This window comes from Saccostrea cucullata, unplaced genomic scaffold (genome assembly GCF_032062105.1).
Source record: "Saccostrea cucullata isolate Sc308-1 unplaced genomic scaffold, CSIRO_AGI_Scuc_v1 ctg14410, whole genome shotgun sequence".
Classification (NCBI taxonomy): Eukaryota; Metazoa; Mollusca; class Bivalvia; order Ostreida; family Ostreidae; genus Saccostrea; species Saccostrea cuccullata.
The window spans coordinates 1-11789 of record NW_026919551.1 but is presented as its reverse complement, the minus strand read 5'-3'; the positions used below and the strand labels follow the sequence as shown (position 1 = coordinate 11789).

The 11789-nt window shown below is 29.9% G+C and overlaps 1 long non-coding RNA gene across 1 annotated transcript; it reads right to left on the bottom strand.

Moving 5' to 3' along the window:
* Positions 1-1037: 1037 nt before the first annotated feature.
* LOC134233349 (uncharacterized) lies at positions 1038-3220 on the bottom strand. The gene is made up of 3 exons (XR_009984977.1): positions 3122-3220; positions 2515-2658; positions 1038-1623 (listed from the first exon to the last, which is right to left on the bottom strand). It is a non-coding gene; the product is annotated as an uncharacterized LOC134233349 (long non-coding RNA).
* Between the last annotated feature and the right edge of the window lie 8569 nt (positions 3221-11789).

The following is an 11789-nucleotide window of genomic DNA, read 5'->3' as shown; positions in this document are numbered from 1 at the left end:
AAGCAATTTCAAAAAGGTTTTAAAGTCGCCAGCATGAAGCCGGATCATCAAGCTATAACGTAAAGATCTAATTGGCAAGAAACTTATCGTACCCATTTCAACTTTACATTTATATGAATAAGTAAAAAAACATAAAAGATTTGTTTACTTTTTTAATTTTGACCCAAAGAAATGATACGAACAAAAATAGTTACTTTGAGAATTAAGATTGCAGTTATTGCAGAAAAACCCCCCAAAGAAAACAATTTCATTTGGATACATTTACCAGTACATGTAACAATATGTATTTTTAATAGTTTCATATTTCATTTCCTTTGTTGCTTTTCAATCATTACAGGTTCTTTTTATGGGTAAACAACTATTTTTTATTTTTTTTTTATATTCTAATTTTGAGTGAATTAATAAATACAATGCAAATTAACAAAAATCGATATTATTGTTTAACTTGGTAAATTACAACAAACACATGAATGTACAATAAACACCTACTTTAAATCAATGAAACAATCAACAGTTAAAAATTGAATAAAAAGAAATGCACATCTTCAGTATAACATTTGAAGTGTTCGTCCTGTGTTTCTAAATCGTGTTTTTATTCATATAACATATGCATAAATAATGAAGAATAAAGAACAGGTAAAACAAATTAAACACGACATTACTTTCAGGAAATTTAAAAGAAGCACAAAATATGCAAAAATATGTTTCGTTGATGTGTGAACAATTTATCTATAAAAACCTGTCGTCTCCCTGCCACAATATGAGAATTGGTTTTAAGATTTAGAATATATAGGGTTCACAGCAAGGTCAAGAAATAGGTAAATTTTCAAAATTTCTCATTTTTATGGAAATTTTCATCAATTTTACAGCACATTTTCTCTCGGAAACATAGAGCACACGCTTGCCTATCTACCAAATTTATATACATTACTTTATACACTAATATCAAATGCAGTTTATGTGTAAAAATCTCAGATAGGCAATGCTGTGCTTTATGTTTTCCGAAGAGAAAACCCAAATATAATAAAATTCCACCAGAATTGAAGAAATTCTGGAAAATGCCCTATTTCTGCACCCTCTAGTGGCTCCCTTGTAGGCTTTGAATCAACATTAGTGCTTGTTGTAAAGTAAGCATCATTTTTACTTCTTAACTACAAACTATCACAGTTTTACCAGTGTTCTGATTTTTACATCAAATAAGGGGCCAGATTCGGCTGTCACCATATCTTGTCCTTTCTGCTTTCACAGGATCAGCTACTCTGAAGCGCCTATGGCTTTCCTCGACGTTCTTCCAATAAGATTTTTACAGCTAAACCGTTTCTTTACAGAATATCCTCATCCGATCAAATACTGTCTGTGCTACTTTCAACATCTGGTAACATATTACGTAAATTAAAAAAAAAAATTAAGGAAGTCCAATAATTCTACGTACATCTTTGGGAGTCTATATATCCTGAATCCTTGGCTCAATTTAGATCATATGCTCATCGGTACGTTTTCCTGTACATTGAAGCAATTCGATCATTATGCAGATTATTACAAAAATCGTAATGCCCACAAAGACATATGCACCAACACGGAGATGGAAACGTTCATTGATTTTTGAATTGGTGGACTTTGTTTCTGAAAAACAAGAATGTTTGTTCATTATGTAGTTTGAGGGCTTCATTTTTCTGTATGGTTGATGAATTTCCAGTATTGCTTTTGCATGTTTATCAAAAATACAAGTGTACATACATTGTATTTTAAGCATATGTATTTTATTGTCTCGTAGAAATGAACTGAGTGTAGATGAATTAAAAATTGGACAAAGATATACTAGTACTTAATTAAATTCAAGATATCTACATTTCACGACTACTCACCACCATCTCTCATTTTTACAATATCTCAGTATAACATACATGTATTTACATCCTACCTGAAGAAAACCCATTTCATTTGAGGTTTATATGTGGGTTTTTTTCTGATAAAAAATAAAGCAATTTATTTTATTTTCTGTAAAACAATATGTGCACAATCCAGCTTATTGATAGCTGGAAAATTAATCAAAATAATAATCAAAAAAAAGTTACTTAGAATTAAATGTCTTCCGTGTATAATATGACCTCTATTGAAATTCCTAAATCCTTTATTTTTTTTTTCAACTTTTGTCGGAGTTGCATTGATTGCTCGACCAACACGTGTATGTTTTGCTACAAATGTTTGTCTTCTCTTTTGGAACAAAAGCAATGTCTGTATATTATTAGGAAGCATGTTAAATTAAAGACATGTTAATTTTCAACAATAAGATATTTAGATGTAGCATAAACAGCAAATATCGATTTCTTATGTACCTATAATTATACAAACAAAGATTATTATCATTAATTTTATTCATATTTGATGGATCGTGATATTGAATAATTTTTAGCATTTGCAGTGTTTTTTTTTTTTTATTCTTTTCACATTTATGCATGCAAAAAATATTATCCTACGAGATCAATGTTAACAAATTACTGAGTTCATTCTGACCGTTAGAATTGTCACTTGGTATAAGGCATCTTCCGGAATAGCTGTCATTTTCTTCAGAACAGTTGCAAATTTGTTTACACAATATTTTTACACCATACGTCTCCATGCAATCGGCTCTAGAATATCCTGGATTGCACTCTCCATCTGATAAAGTTAAACAAAACACCTTTCTACCGATAACGTTAAATAAGAGGGAACAAGTAGATTTCAAATTTACAAAAGACATGCAAATTCAAACTCTTTTTTTTAAGGTGGATATTCAGATATGTACATGAACTTTGTTATGAAAAATGATTTCTTGAAGTTACACGTGTGTTTTGAAGGTTGAAAAATGCAATAATACAATCGAATAATTAATCAAAATTCTAAGCGTAGGATTATGCAGCAGCAACAAAATATGAATTCATTTTTTGAATATCAATTTATAACCTTATGACTAGAACACATATGGTTTTATATGCTATTAGGAATCGAGAATGCATTTTATGAGTAGGTGTGCCTTATCAAAATATTATTTCAAGACGTATAATAACGCAGGGATAGCATCAAAGTTACAAAATATTGACAATAAGTGTATAGGTACTTGCATCTATAAGTGACTGCTTACCTGGGCTCTTTGGAAAACATCCGACCGTTTTGTGACAAGCGGCTGACAAGCAGTTACATACATGTTTGCAGAACTCTCCACAGTCTGGATATGAACGAACATCTGTCAAACTCTGACAGTAGCACCAGTCTAAATATTTTGATTTTTTTTTTCGTTTTAGTAATGAGCTCATTTGATTATTATGTTATTGTTTTCAATGTAAAAAAATCAATCTCTTAAAAGATCACCATTTACTTACCTAAACAATAACCATATCTATGCTCGTACCAAAAGACAGTGCAGGATATTTTCGGACCATTTTTACTATGAACAACAATCGATGCATATTATTTATAGAATTTCAAAATGTTGAATAAATACTCCCATCAAAATGATATCTTACCTTCCACCGTGACTCTGTCCTCCAATATCCCAAAGACAGATGAAAAATAGTATATGTCGGATATATTCCATTTTAGGAGAGATAAGACACCATGTTTCTAAGTTTTACCAAACAAGTGGAAAACCGTTTCTCATTGACATTTCGAACATTGGTACATGTATATTAAATTTAACTTCAAAGAATTTATTTAAAGGGTGTTCGACAAAAAAAAAAAAAAACAAAAAAAAAAAACAATAACTTCCTTTATTAAAATATTAATGTTCAATTCATGAACTGCCTTCATAAAATTTAGTTCAGTTCAAAACAACGAATTACAGTATTTGTATATAATGCAAAGGAAATTTCCAAAAAAGGAATATAGTCTGATCATTTCTCTTTTTTATCATCCAACAGGTGTAAGCACCAACTGCTGTATTTTTTTTATTAAAAAAAACTTCCTAAACATAAATTTGTCCTGGTGCACGATTTTAATATTATAAAGTTAACATGGTATTTTAAATCATATATAATCTGGTATCAAAAACCTTTTTTTTATCTGGTGTCCATTACGAGTACGTGATAATAAATATTGTTATTTCCATGTACACTTCCTCATTCATTTTGTGCATAGTCGTATATGATTCATGAGATTGACCCCCCCCCCCCCCCCTGTCACGATTCATGTTGACAAAAATAAAGATTTCCTACCTCTCAATGCTCTGGATATCAATAGAGCCCTTTACCTGTTTATTGTGACGTCTGTATAAGAGTAAAAATTCTCGAATGGGAATAAATCGCCTTACAATTTTTAAAAATCATTCAATTAATGGGGCAAGAATTGTTTGATACTTCGCACGTTTTGAACAGTTACTGGTTCTCTTCATTTTCTACACAAATTTCTTTAAAAACAAACTAAAGAAAATATTTGTATATTGTTAGATTCAATGCACAACAAATACAACCGGCAAGAAAAAAAGCAAGAATTTTTAAAATTCTCTCTTTTGAATCAGCCAAACTTCTTTTCTTTAAGTGTACTCCTAAATTAAATGAACTCAATATTATTTAAGGAATGAATCTGATTATTGGTCAAATTATCGAGTATAATCTGGTTTGGGTCGGTTTACGCTTTATAATCCGCATAGTCTTACTGGTAAGGTTTGTGAAAAAAAAAATATTATAAAAAGGTAAATAATAATGGCTTCCAATTGCAATTAAATTCAGTGGTAGAAAAAATCTTTTAAAAGCAATGTCTCAAAATCAGGCCCAACTACCAAAAATTTGTACCATACTCAGAATCATTTTGTTTCTTAAGTGTTGTTTACGTCCTCAAATAAAAAAAAATCACATCATCACCAACAAAGTTTGGTATGCACTCTATTGAGTATGAATTGATACATTATCTCTACTAAGTACAATATTCTTTTGATTTTTTTTTAAAGATACATATTCAAACATATATGTCAATGGATTTAAATCATATTGTAAAATAAAATAGAAAAAGATAATAATCTATCCCTTCTATTGTTGTACCCAACGCAGCTTGTTTGGAACACTTGTTTTGTTTTTTTTTCAAGCATTAGTATGATTTCATTAAATCATTAAAAATAGCTGAAACATAGATAGTTTTGTCTGTTTAGTACTTTTTGGACACTGGATTACTTACAAATCAGTAGTAAAATAACTGTTCCATTTCTTAAAAATTATTTTCAAAATAACATTTTTGTGCACGACTTTCTTAAATGTATTGTCCAATAACTGGAGTCAGTTACTATAATTCTTTTCAAGTCATCTCTTTAACCTTTTTTCTCGACATCTCGCGTATCTTTATTTACAAATTCAAATTCTCTCTTCCTTTCTTGCGATTTTCTGCATGGGTCACATTATATTTTAACACGGATGCTCTTCATTAAATTGAATTTCCTCATACGCTGGTGCATTTTCAGTACATATTTGTTGTTCAACGACACTTTGTCTTGTCCTTCGATGCAATTCAATCAAAAGGAAGAGCAGAACAGTAAACAAGAAGAATACCACCAAAGGCCAGCACACCTATGCGAAGGTTAAATCGTTTCCGGTTAAACTTGTTAAGATTCTCACTGCGAGACGTTGTACCTGCAAGAAGATAATTCCATACCTTTGGAGTTTATTTTTATGTTAGATAATTGCTATACTTTTGGTTTTAATTTTTAAATATAACAGGCATGTCTGATTCATACACGGTAGTTTGTGCAAAAAAAAAAAAAAAATCTGCAAATCAGCTGCACGTATACTTGTAAATCTTTGCTGAAATGCAGATTTTATTACTTTTGCAATAAAAATACTTTGGTGTTTTTAAACTATGAGCTGGAAAGTGTAAAATAATTTATACGTCGTATGTAAATGCTTAACCTTTCTTGAACAATTCAGTGATATTTTATTTGTTTTTTATTCATATTTGTGATGTCTTAGCTATAGTGTTTTGTAGACAACTTACGTCTTAATCACATGTTTTGAAAGTTCTCTGATTTTGCAATATTTATTACGAAATAAAAATAAAACAAATCCTACCGTACAATAAATTATTGAATGTAATGAATGTATTCATACAATAAAAAAATATTATATTCATTTGTTATGATACTGTTTTTCTAATTCTAACATTTTTGGTAAGGTTAAAATTCCCCGATTAACATGCAAGTTTGTAATAAAAATATTTACTCTAATAAAAAATTCAAATAACCGTTGTTTTAACCATCTTAAACTTCTTTGCAAAAATGGTAGCTTCTCTTTAATTTGGCCGCTTCTGAATTTGAAAGCTTTTCAAGGATTAATGATTTTGCATGTTTTTGTTAATTTATGATTTGAAAATCAATTTACTATTTCTAATTGCATTGACTATAATGACTATAAGGTTTATCTATAAATATTATCTGCTAATTTTGATACACATGTATAAATTATTTTCTACATCATATAACAAGGACATTAGTATATTGACTTTATTCTTACCATTAGTTTCAGTTTGTCGCATATTGCATCCTGTAGCGTAGTGACAGTTGTCTACAGAACAGTTGCATTTTTGAGCGCAAACTTCTCCGTATGTTGGATATGGACACACTCCGTACAGTTGGAACCAAAATATCCTTGGTTGCACTCTACATTAGAATTGAAAGCTTTTGAAACTCGCCATTGTAAATCAAATAAAGCAATACACGGTCGCATTTAACGCAGGATAGGTACAAAAAAGTGCATGTATTATACGTTTAAATATTTAAAAAAAGAAACATATTTCATGTTTTGAGTAAATTAAAGATATATGATTTATCCAATCAATTACCAACACATTCATTACTGTCAGTTTGATACCAGTAATTAGTGTAACACATTGAACCATTGTTTCTGTAGAAAATAAATATAAAAAAGAATAACCCTTCATAAAAAGAGCATTATAAGTACAGAATATAAGAACAAGAAATCTATTTATGAAATATTGTACAATAGAGTTTACCCAGTGTTGACTCTTCTTCTTGCTGAAAAGAATTGTTAAAAATATTTTAATGGTAGAAAATGTACTATCATTTGTGTACAAACAAGGTTTTCCTGATACATCGACGCCCCCCAAATGGCAGATTACAGTAAAGGGAATCCGCTCAAATTCAGCAAAGTAGACATCAGCAACTATTTGGCTTCGGGATAAGCTTTTGTAAAACCTCATAACCATCAGCACCAGCAAGCAAGAAATAGATCTTAAAATAAATTTAAAATCAGCATCATCCTACAAACATCTGAGTTTCAATGATTTTTTTTCTTTAATATATTGAGATTAAAAAGGATAAAAACAGGAAATAAAAACTTGCTGAATTGTTTAAATTATTACTATGAAGATAAATATAATTAGATTATAGATAAGGAACTTTAATTACTTGAAAAGGCAATACTGAAATTCAGTAAATCAATTCCGGTACGTGGCATGATGATACTTTCGTAATGCAGTCAAAATTGAAATAACGACCGCTATTGAAATAATTGTTTCAATAGTGGGTGAGAATGCATTTCAAACCAAACAAAGGTTGAACTACTATTGAAATAACGTTCACCAATGAAATAATTATTTTCTATGTAGTGGTCTTTATTTCAATAGAGGTTGCAAAACTTCCTATAGCATTGATCTAATTATACAATAGCATCAGGATAAGGATTACTGGCATTAAATCAATAATAAAAGGAAACATACAAATCAGCATAGATACTGTAACAATATTAGTTTTATTAATGTATGGCAGGGCTTTAAGTTTTTCTAAAGCAAGTTTACCTCCAATGTCAAGATCGAAAGGTTAAAATGTATGGTATCCAATTGAAGGCCTTGTCAGTAGGAATACATAGGTGTAATATGAGAGACCTAATTTTAACAGTTCCAAAGTTATTGTCAAGGGTTTAAGTTCTTTAAGTGTTAGTCAAACTCTGAGGTCAAGGTCAAACTTATTTATACCCATTGAAGTGTTTTACATATGCACTACAATGAATACACATCTTAAGTATGAAAGCCGTAGTACCAACGGTTTAAAATTTATGGTATTTTTTGTGAAAGTCGGTCAAAATCTTTAGTCAAGGTAAAGAGGTCGAATTCAGTGGTACCCATAGAAATTTCTTTTCATGAGAAATAAAACTATCATTTAAAAAATATATGGCTCCATCTACTCAAATGCTATCGATAATATTAGAGTTCTTGCGGACAAACAGAAAAAAAAGTAATTGGCTGATAGATAGATAGACAGACAGACAGTAGAAAAACTATATATCCCGAGATTTTCGGTTATGAAAGAAAAAAATGCAGCAAAATCAATATTTCTATTTTCTTTCATTTGTTTGTAAATTGACAAAAAATATGCCGTTCAAGTGTTTTGGAAAAAAGTAAGAAAGTGGGAACCGTTATATATTTACAATTTTTAATAACCTAGAAATTCTTAAAAATAAATCACTATGTCAGCTATTATTTTATTTCAATACTCTTCTTATGCTTACCTGAGCCTTCGGGATAGCATCCTTTGGTCGGATGACAATAAGCTGACGTGCAGTTACATTTATATCTGCAGAGCTCTCCAAAGTAGGGATATGGACAGACCACTGAACAATTTGTACCGTAGTACCCATCTGGACATTCTGAAGCGTTCCCCGAATGTAACTATTACTATATTATATCATATATTATATTATATGCAGTGTAACAATTACTTAACATTATATTGCAGTGTACATGTTTGTATTTGAAGATAATCTAAAATGGTTAAAAGTTCATTTATTGACTCACTCAAACATCTGTTGAAATAGGAATCATACAAATAACCCATGCAGCATTTATTCGGATCTTCTTTGCTGAAAATTTAAGAAAAAATCAAAAATGTATTGAAAATCGTTATACAGTAAATTATAATTTATTATAATTATTATTTTAATACGAACAAGGATATTGCCAGTTATCGGATATAATGAAGTTATTTTGGATCCCCAACTATATAAAAAAAATCCTTATACTTTGATTTATCGGATATAACGAATAAGTAGGGATACAGCGAAGAAGTTTCATAAGTCCCAGTGGGTTTGCCATAACCAATATTTACTGTTGGTACTATTATGCGTGATTTATGTGATATTTTTCAATAAATTGTTGACTGACCTAAGTAATAAAAAAAAAAAATAAATAAATAAAATAAAAATCTTACCTTGAACAATTCTGACTCCAACTTGACAACACCTCTATGCTTAAAATTAACAATGAAAATTGAATGCATTTGCATTTTGGATACTTTAAAGACTTGGATTTATACATTTTCTATGCGGTATTGAAGCCCCTAAATGAAAGTCGATCTAATATTTTTCAGAGCCTAAGGATTTTCAAATGTTTGATCCTCAAGAAAGATTCCATATCAATTACTTATTGATAATCATAAATACACATTGTACTCTTCACGTGTTTTCATTAAATTAAATAAGGACGTAAATAAACTTGTACAACAGGGCGAAAAATATTAAAACTAAAAACAACAAGGGTATTCTTAGAATATGACTGCTATGATTGAAATATAATAGCGCTGTTGATGCATGCATTTTAAATATATTTAAAAAAAGAAATATTGGAGCAATGAATCATTGCCATTACATCTTGTGTTCCAAAAAACGAATGGCTTTCATTAAATGTATGATTCAATACTCTCTTTTACCATTAAAGTGTATAAAGAATTTCATAAAAAAGAAACTTTTTTTTATACTAACAATTAGATAAGTTATATCATCACCTGTACCTGATAGATTGCCACATCTATTCCTCTATAAATTACACGATTTAAGGTTTAAGCCTGGTAGGTGTCTCTCCAGAGCGCCACATTGGTTTATGTATCAAAAGAAGGGAAGAAAAGAGGGCAAAGTAGACCAGGAAATTACAATCTCTACAATTTAGGCGGTGGTTTTCAAACTGAAGTATTTAATTCTTTGGTTATCTGTATTCAAAGCTGTTTAATCCTGCTTTTACTAACTCAATTATAAACACGACTTTTTTCTCCTTTTATAGAAGGCTTACACTAAGTCTTCTTATAAATTTCAATCAAAATTGTTTTATGATATAGTCAACTGTGTATAAATGTAGATCAATTGCATGAAGCTGTTATCTTACTTTCTGGATCACCACACTTTTGAATTTGACTGATATACTTCATACTAAATTTTGGGCCTTTATTTTTTATTATAAATTATATTTATTTATAATCGTTTTCCATATCGATAGGTAAAGCTTACAGGAGTGTCATATCCACAGGAAATATTTACTCCTCCTAGGTACTTGAAACACCCTACAGATTATCCAGGTATTGTGTTCTTAGGTTTCTATGTTCATAAATTTGAAGTATTCGGATAGACCACACTATTTGTTATTTTCAATTGTTTTATAATGAAATATTTTTCGTATTAATTTGCAGAACGAAAAGTTAACAGTATACTCTATAAAAATGAAAATCACAGTTACGCATGTTGGAAAAGACTTCTAACATATCTGCATATATCTGGAAGTTTAAGATGCTGTAGATAGCTGTATAGTGATTGTATAATACAAACATTTGATATGAACTATAATTATAAGCAAAGAAGATATTTCTAGTGCATTCTCACAAATAAAAATTACTTTTTCTTCAGAATTTATTTCTAAAGACTTTCATATAACTTTTTTCTAATAAAGTTTGCATAATTCTAAATCAGGACACGATTAAAAAAAATGCATTATCACGTGATCGTACAAAAAGTAGGCATAATTCCATTTAAAACGCTTATGGACATGTTTATGTGTATATTGATATAATAACACAAGAAGGATATACCATAATATAACTACTAACTGAATAATTCTGTTTCACAGCATTGGACACAGTAAACATGGTCATCTTGAAAAAGACAGTCTTATTACATGTGGCATCATTACTCATACATAGTGGAAATCCTAATTGTTACAGGTAAGTACGGCTAATTTCTACATATGAAATTCAAAATAAAAATGTAAAGGCCTTTGGCAAATATTTAAGCATTGGTATGATTTTTAGGGAATCAACTTATTAAATACTTTTTCCTCAAAACTCACATTATATAGAGGTGAAAGAACGTGTTGTATTGGATACTACTGGAATGAAAAGGAACACTCTTGCAAAGGTTAGGGAATTGATTGCTCCAATCTTTTTATTGAAAAATCGAAACTACATTAGTCAATAACAATATTAACGAGGCTAGGGGGTGGCAGCCATTTTTAGACTATTTCAATCTCCTTTAAAAGGAGAGCTCCATATAAAGATTTACAAAATGATAAAATTTTAAAACTAAAATATATGAATTTTTTCTTTGCCAAATGATAGTTGACAGCAAAATATACCGTATCTAGAAAAAATAAGTTAAATCTGGTGGTTAATTTGGGATTAAATTGTTGACCCTCCAGCCTCCTTAACACACTTTAACGTAGCCGAAAAAGCTTAAGATCTGCTTTCTGCTTTATCTTCATTGTAAATTGTATCAGGTGCATTGGTACTTACAGTATAAAGATTTTGATTTTAGAATGTGAGCTTGGTCATTTTGGTCAAAACTGTTCAAAACTTTGTCGATACCCTAGTTATGGTAAGGGGTGTCAGAATATGTGCACCTGTCCTGAAACATTATGTGTTCCAGCGATTGGTTGTGTTGAAATAGACGGTAAGGATTGATGTTTTTTTTTATTTTTAAGTTTAATAATCTGAAATTTCAGTAGGGTAATACGAGTACCTGTATAAGTTTTAAAATATGTAAGACTTGTTACAATGT